A 7,218-nucleotide genomic window follows, 5' to 3' on the forward strand; every position below is an offset into this window, starting at 1 on the left:
CCGATATGTGCCTCGCCCTTGGCCTTATTGTAATGCTTCTTCTTTTCCCTCTTGCTCCCGTGTTCCTGGTCACCATCATTGTCGGGACAGTTAGCAATAAAATGACCAAGCTTACCGCATTTGAAGCATGATCGCTTTCCCTTGGTCTTAGTCTTGCTTGGCTGTCCCTTGCGACCCTTTAGCGCCGTCTTGAATCTTTTGATGATGAGGGCCATCTCTTCATCATTAAGACCGGCCGCCTCAATTTGCGCCACCTTGCTGGGTAGCGCCTCCTTGCTCCTTGTTGCCTTGAGAGCAATGGGTTGAGGCTCATGGATTGGGCCATTCAACGCGTCGTCCACGTACCTTGCCTCTTTGATCATCATTCGCCCGCTTACAAATTTTCCAAGAATTTCTTCGGGCGACATCTTGATGTACCTAGGGTTTTCACGAATATTGTTTACCAAGTGAGGATCAAGAACGGTAAATGACCTTAGCATTAGGCGGACGACGTCGTGATCCGTCCATCGCGTGCTTCCGTAGCTCCTTATTTTGTTGATAAGGATCTTGAGCCGGTTGTATGTTTGTGTCGGCTCCTCGCCCCTTATCATCGCGAATCGTCCGAGCTCGCCCTCCACCAACTCCATCTTGGTGAGTAAGGTGACATCATTCCCCTCATGAGAGATCTTGAGGGTGTCCCAAATCTGCTTGGCATTGTCCAAGCCGCTCACCTTGTGATACTCGTCCCTGCACAAAGAGGCTAGCAACACAGTAGTAGCTTGTGCATTTTTATGGATCTGTTCATTAATAAACGAAGGGCTATCTGAGCTATCAAATTTCATTCCACTTTCCACAATCTCCCAAATGCTTGGATGGAGAGAAAATAGGTGAGTACGCATTTTGTGACTCCAAAATCCGTAGTCCTCTCCATCAAAGTGAGGAGGCTTGCCAAGTGGAATGGGGAGCAAATGAGCATTTGAGCTATACGGAATGCGCGAATAATCAAAAGAAAAGTTTGAGTTAACCGTCTTTTGTTTATCATAGTCGTTGTCGTCGTTGTCCTTTTGGGAAGAGGAAGATTCGTCGCTGTCGTCGTAGTAGACGATCTCCTTGATGCGCCTTGTCTTCTTCTTCTTCCCTTCCTTCCGTCTATGGCCCGAGCCGGTGTCGGTAGGCTTGTCATCTTTGGGCTCGTTGACGAAGGACTCCTTCTCCTTATCGTTGATCACGATTCCCTTCCCCTTAGGATCCATCTCTTCGGGCGGTTAGTCCCTTTCTTGAAGAGAACGGCTCTGATACCAATTGAGAGCACCTAGAGGGGGGGTGAATAGGTGATCCTGTAAAACCTAAGCTTATAGCCACAAAAACTTGTTAAGTGTTAGCACAGTAAATGCTAAGTGGCTGGAAAGGAGTCTCAACAAAACACAATACCACAGGAGATCAATCACAGAGATGACACAGTGGTTTATCCCGTGGTTCGGCCAAGACCAATGCTTGCCTACTCCACGTTGTGGCGTCCCAACGGACGAGGGTTGCAATCAACCCCTCTCAAGCGGTCCAAAGACCCACTTGAATACCACGGTGGTTTGCTTGCTTTTTCTCAATCCCGTTTGCGAGGAATCTCCACAACTTGGAGCCTCTCGCCCTTACAATTGAAGTTCACAAAGAAAACAGAGCAAAGGGGGAATGAGCAACGCACACAAGACTTCAAAAGATCAGAGCAACAACACGCACACAAGTCACAACAAGAGCTCGCAACACAACTCAATGAGTCCACAACTCAACAAGAGCTCTAGATGCTATCACAATGAACCAAATGCGTGGAATCGATGTCTTGGTGCTTAGGAATGTTGTAGGAATGCTTGGTGTTCTCCTCCATGCGCCTAGGGGTCCCTTTTATAGCCCCAAGGCAGCTAGGAGCCGTTGAGAGCAATTCTGGAAGGCTGATCTTGCCTTCTGTCATCGGGCGCACCGGACAGTCCGGTGCACACCGGACACTGTCCGGTGCCCGATCTCCTTCCTAAAATGGCGCAGCCGACCGTTGCAGATCTGGGAGCCGTTGGCGCACCGGACAGTCCGGTGCACACCGGACAGTCCGGTGCCCCCTTCCGACCGTTGGCCCGGCCGACCGTTGGCTCACCGGACAGTCCGGTGCACACCGGACAGTCCGGTGAATTTTAGCCGTACGCCGTCGGTGAATTCCCGAGAGCGGCCACTTCGCTCGAGGCAACCTGGCGCACCGGACACTGTCCGGTGCACCACCGGACAGTCCGGTGCTCCAGACCAAAACAGCCTCTTGGCTGAACACCGCCAACTCCCCTCTTTTCTTCTTCTTCCTGTTTCTGATACTTAGACAAGTATATTAGTACACAAAACCAATGTACTAAGACATGGAAACATACCTTTGCTCTTGATTTGCACTTTGTCCATTCATGGGCATAGAATCACATTTAAGCACCTGTGTTGGTACTCAATCACCAAAATACTTAGAAATGGCCCAAGGGCACATTTCCCTTTCAAAAACCAAATCCTAGGGGCTTATGTGCAAAATTAGTCCACTTTTGCACTGAAGTGCAAAAACCAAGTTAAATAAGTATCTTAAGTCGTTTGGTTCACAAATATGTGAATTTGCAAGCTAAACCCTGAGTTTTGGACTTACTTGCAAAAGAGCCACATTTGAACTCTTTTGACTAAGTCTGAATTTTAGTGTAATGGCTCAACTTTGGAGCCTTGTAACTTTCAAACTCTAGGGTTTTTGCCCTAGGTTACCACATCAAGTTTGTAGCTCAATCATAGGAGAACAACTTTGCTTCAGGGTGTGAGCTCAGTTGTTAAGAAAAATCCAGAGATAATTAAGCCTAAAGTCAGGCTGTCAAGCTGACTAGGTCTGAAAATCAGACTGACTGGTGGATGCCCTGAACTTCAAGCCCAATTTCAAACCAGATGCAGTGGCTTTTTGGGGCAACATCATATGGCAATATTGTAGATGGCATATTGCTCTACAACTTTGCTGCAGAGCTTGGTATGAGTTATCATCAGAAATCAAGAGAAAACTTGGCTTCAAATTTGGCTGTCAGGTTCATTTAACTGAACTCCTCCATGGTACAGTGCTATCGGGAGGATCAGACCGTCAGCGCCAAAAAGATCTCGTCGCCGGTGGCCCGTCGCTGTTGATCGATTGCTTGCCATGATTCGTGCGCCGTGGCCATGGATAAGCACAACCCAGTAAATATCTCGGCGTCTGATCCACTCGAGCTCGGTTGCGACTAGGCATGCCGTACTTCCCCCCAGCTCGTCGGTCGCTCGGATAACCCTCACTGCGTCGTGTTGTCGCCGTTGCGCACCACGTGCCTTAGCGCTGGCTCTCGTCACGGTGAATCATGCGGTGCATGTCCGGTGATCACCGGAGCACCTGCCACGGTAAAAGGCCACTGTGTCATGCGCCAGAGCCCTTTTCCCCTCCGGCCGCCACACGTCTTCCTTCAAATTCGCGACTACCACCCACTAGTTCTATAAATTGAAGCCTCAGCATGTTCCGCTAGGTAATTGTGCGTCCAATAAACCAACTCTTAGCTCCGATCATTCCCCACAGCTCCCTAATTTGGGATTACCCCCAAATCGGTCGAAGAACGCCGCAAAACCAAGCTCGCCGTGGCCAGCCACTTCCAGGTTCATTCATGCCCTCTGCTACCTTGTTTCAGCATTAGTATGCTTCCCTGATGCTCATCCATCCACCCAATTAAGCTAAACCGCCACCAATCGTCGGGAACGCGATTGATTACCCGTGGTGCCCGCTGTCACCGTGGACAGAGCAGGGTAGATCGTCGTTCGTGAAATTGGTTGAGGGGGGAGGGTACGGTAGGCATCTAATTTGGTCCCTGTCGCTTTGGAGCTCCAGCCATGGCGTTGGCCGGTCGGAATTGGCTCGCCGGGGTGCGGCGAGGGCTGTTCCTTGTCGTGGACCTTGGTCTACGAAGGAATAGAAGTTTAAGGGCCTTAGTGCAAACTGTTAGTGACTCATAAGCATAGTAACCGAACCCAACTTCCATTAGCCAAAACCCCGAGGACCTCTGCGCAAAGTCTCCCTCGCGGGCGCGCGCGCGTTTCCCTCTGGTATTGGGCTGGCTGGGCTGAAACCGGCCTAGTACTATTGGATCCTTTTCTTTTTCTTTTTTAGTAGAACTTTAGAAATTTATAGAGAATTGTAGAAAAATCCTAAAATTATGAAACCAATTTTCCTAGGCTTCTTATTTTCCCTAGAATTTAATACAAATAGTTTTATGATTTTTAGATTAAATAAGGAATTTTAAGGCATTTAAAATAGCTTAAAGAAATAGTTCTGGAATTTTTAGAAAATAGATAGTAATCCCAAAATTGTTCAAAATTTTTATATGAACTCCACACATTATTTAGAAGCCTTAGGTAGAATTTGGGTTGATTTAGACCTTGTTTGATACTTAGAACCCAAAACCCCCCTGCCCTTTGAACTCCTTTACTGACTTCGGAAATCCTAAGTTCTCGGAGTTCCATGAAGGAAAGTTATATTAAAGACTTAGTCAATAAATCTTTATTATCTTTGCACTCTCATGAGCATTACATGACATTCATTCTTATATATATACCTATATGGTTATATTTAGAAAACGAAGAAGAGATTGAAGTGACCGAAGAGAAGACACCACAACCTTCGGATTCTCAGACCGGCAATTGTTTCTACTTCAATATCTGCGGGTCCGAGCCAGACTCACCTACTAACGAAGGCAAGCCCCGGTGCATGCAACCCCTTTCCTTGTGTTTTTAAATAATTTTCGCACACTTTAAGTCTAGTGAAATGTGCATTAGGTTCATAGGAGTTGCTTGGAACCCTTTGATGCATTGCTTTCCTTGATATCCATACCTTTATAGATACTTCTGTGAAGTATCAAAATATGATTTACAAAAATGCTTAGCCCTGCTTAGATCTTGTGGATAGAGGTTGTCCTTAGCCTAGCTCGAGAAAGGATGGCTTCTACCTGCAAGAATATTTTCATTTGGAGCAATGGTGGGATCTTACTGCAAAGTTCCCTGTGATGCTCTTTTCATCCTAAGGAACAGAAACAATCCTAAGGATGGAAATACTTAAATTGAGACTTGGGTTAGGAACAGGTGATGTTCTACCTAGGTTGATTAAGGATTGAATGCATATGTAGGCGTGCTGATCGAGGACCCTTTAACTGGTCACATGCCTCATCATGGGTAAGCCTTGCCTCGGGCAGACTAAGGCCAGAATAAGATAACATGAAATGGGCGTGGAGCGGTGGTGAGAGTAGCGTGTACCCTCCGTGGCAAGAGGCTGGACGGTGGTGTATCTGTGCTCTCGGTTTGCGTGAACCCGATCTGGTCTTAAGAACCCCGGTGGCGGGTTGACATATGCAAGGGTTAAGTGCTACATATGTCGTGTGATTGGAGATCCTCAGCTGAGTATAATCGATTCGGATCGCCGTACCTTCGCGGTTATGAAGACTTGGTCACTTCCCTACAACCTAAGTCAGGATGTGAACATTATGAATAAAAAGGATGTTGTATTGATGAGATGATGAAATTAGACTAGATGCAAACAGTTTCTATTAATATTCAATCTGGCGTTAAAATATTGAAAGTAAGGACTCACTTTAGTAAGCTATTTTTGCAAAAGTATCTAAGTTGATTCTTGCTAAAGCCTCTCCTTGATTCCTATTTATCTAGCATACCCTTGAGAGTCTTTTCCTTAGTCGGGTAAGACTTGCTGAGTAATTCCATACTCAGGGTTTATTCCCTCGTTGTTTTTAGGTGAGGAAGTAGCAGATTTCTGTTGCTTCTGTACCAAGGTGGTTCCCCATGAGGAAAAGCAAGAGTGAAGATGCGGGAGGACATGGTCCTCCATAAGAAAACTTTTATGAAAAACTTATCGGGAGAAGTTTTTGCCTCCCTTGGTTATGTAATAATACTACCCTGCACTCGTTTATATTTCTGGTCTGTAATAAACAACTTGAGCTTACTTTTTAATAAATGTAAGTTTATGTAATCACTTCCGCATTTCGATATCTCCGATGTTCTGTAGTGTCTGCAAGACGGGTGAAACGTTCCTGGAAAGGTAAGAAAAGATACCGAACTTGTCAAGTGGTTCAGGAACATCTACAGGGTTGTCTGATGTTTGTTAGACAAGGACAATTGTAGGTGGGCCTAATGACTTGGGAGGTTCCGTCACAATTTATCTCTATACACTCTGTTATTATATATGTTGTCTTCTTGGCGCATGTATGAGATGCACCTGGCTTTGTTCCTTAAAGTCGGGTGTGACACTAGAGAAGTCGAAGGAGACATTACTTGGTGAAATAAGCACAATGCCAATCTCTTGCCCTTCATTGCAAACCGATCCATCAAAATATAAAGTCCAAGGAGTAATAGTGAGGTATGATATGTCTAGTTTATGAGTATCATTAATCCGATGTTCTACAATAAAATCCGCTATGACCTGGCCTCTCATAGATTTCAATGGTTCACAGGCCAAGTCATATTCTATGAGTGCATAAGCCCACTTACCAATTCTACCACTCATAATTGGGTTATGCAACATGTATTTAATTACATCGGCTTGACCAGAAACAGTGCAATGACTAGACAGTAAATAACATCTACACTTGGTGCATGCATAAAACAAGCATAAGCATAACTTCTCAATAAAAGTGTACCTCGTTTCAGCATCCACCAACCTCCGACTTAGATATGTCACCACATGCTCCTTTCCTTCAGTTTCTTGTGTCAGAACAGCCCCAATGACCTTATCTCCAGCTACAATGTATAATCGGAATGATACTCCTGCTCGTGGTGCTTTTAATACGAAAGCCGAAGACAAGTATTTTTTAATGAGATCAAATGCTTCCTGTTGCTCTGCCCCCAAACGAATTCGGCATCACTCTTAAGTCAAAGGATAGGGGTTGTTGGGGGCCTTCGACTTCCGAAGGTCCTTAAAAACATGATTTGACAATGTTTTCCAAGTGAAATATGTGAACAGGTATCTTCGGAATCGGGTCATGAGTATACAAGAGTATGGTCAGGACGAAGCCTGAGTGAGACGAAAGGCGATTATGACGAAGGATAAGGTGATCACGAAGCTGTGCGCAGAAAAGCTTCGGCATGATAACAGAGAAGGGGAACCGACTTAAAGATGAAAAGGCAAATTAGACCCCGAAGAATTACTATAGAGTTATTGATAAATGT

The sequence above is a fragment of the Zea mays genome, chromosome 2 (genome assembly GCF_902167145.1).
Source record: "Zea mays cultivar B73 chromosome 2, Zm-B73-REFERENCE-NAM-5.0, whole genome shotgun sequence".
In the NCBI taxonomy this organism is placed as follows: domain Eukaryota; kingdom Viridiplantae; phylum Streptophyta; class Magnoliopsida; order Poales; family Poaceae; genus Zea; species Zea mays.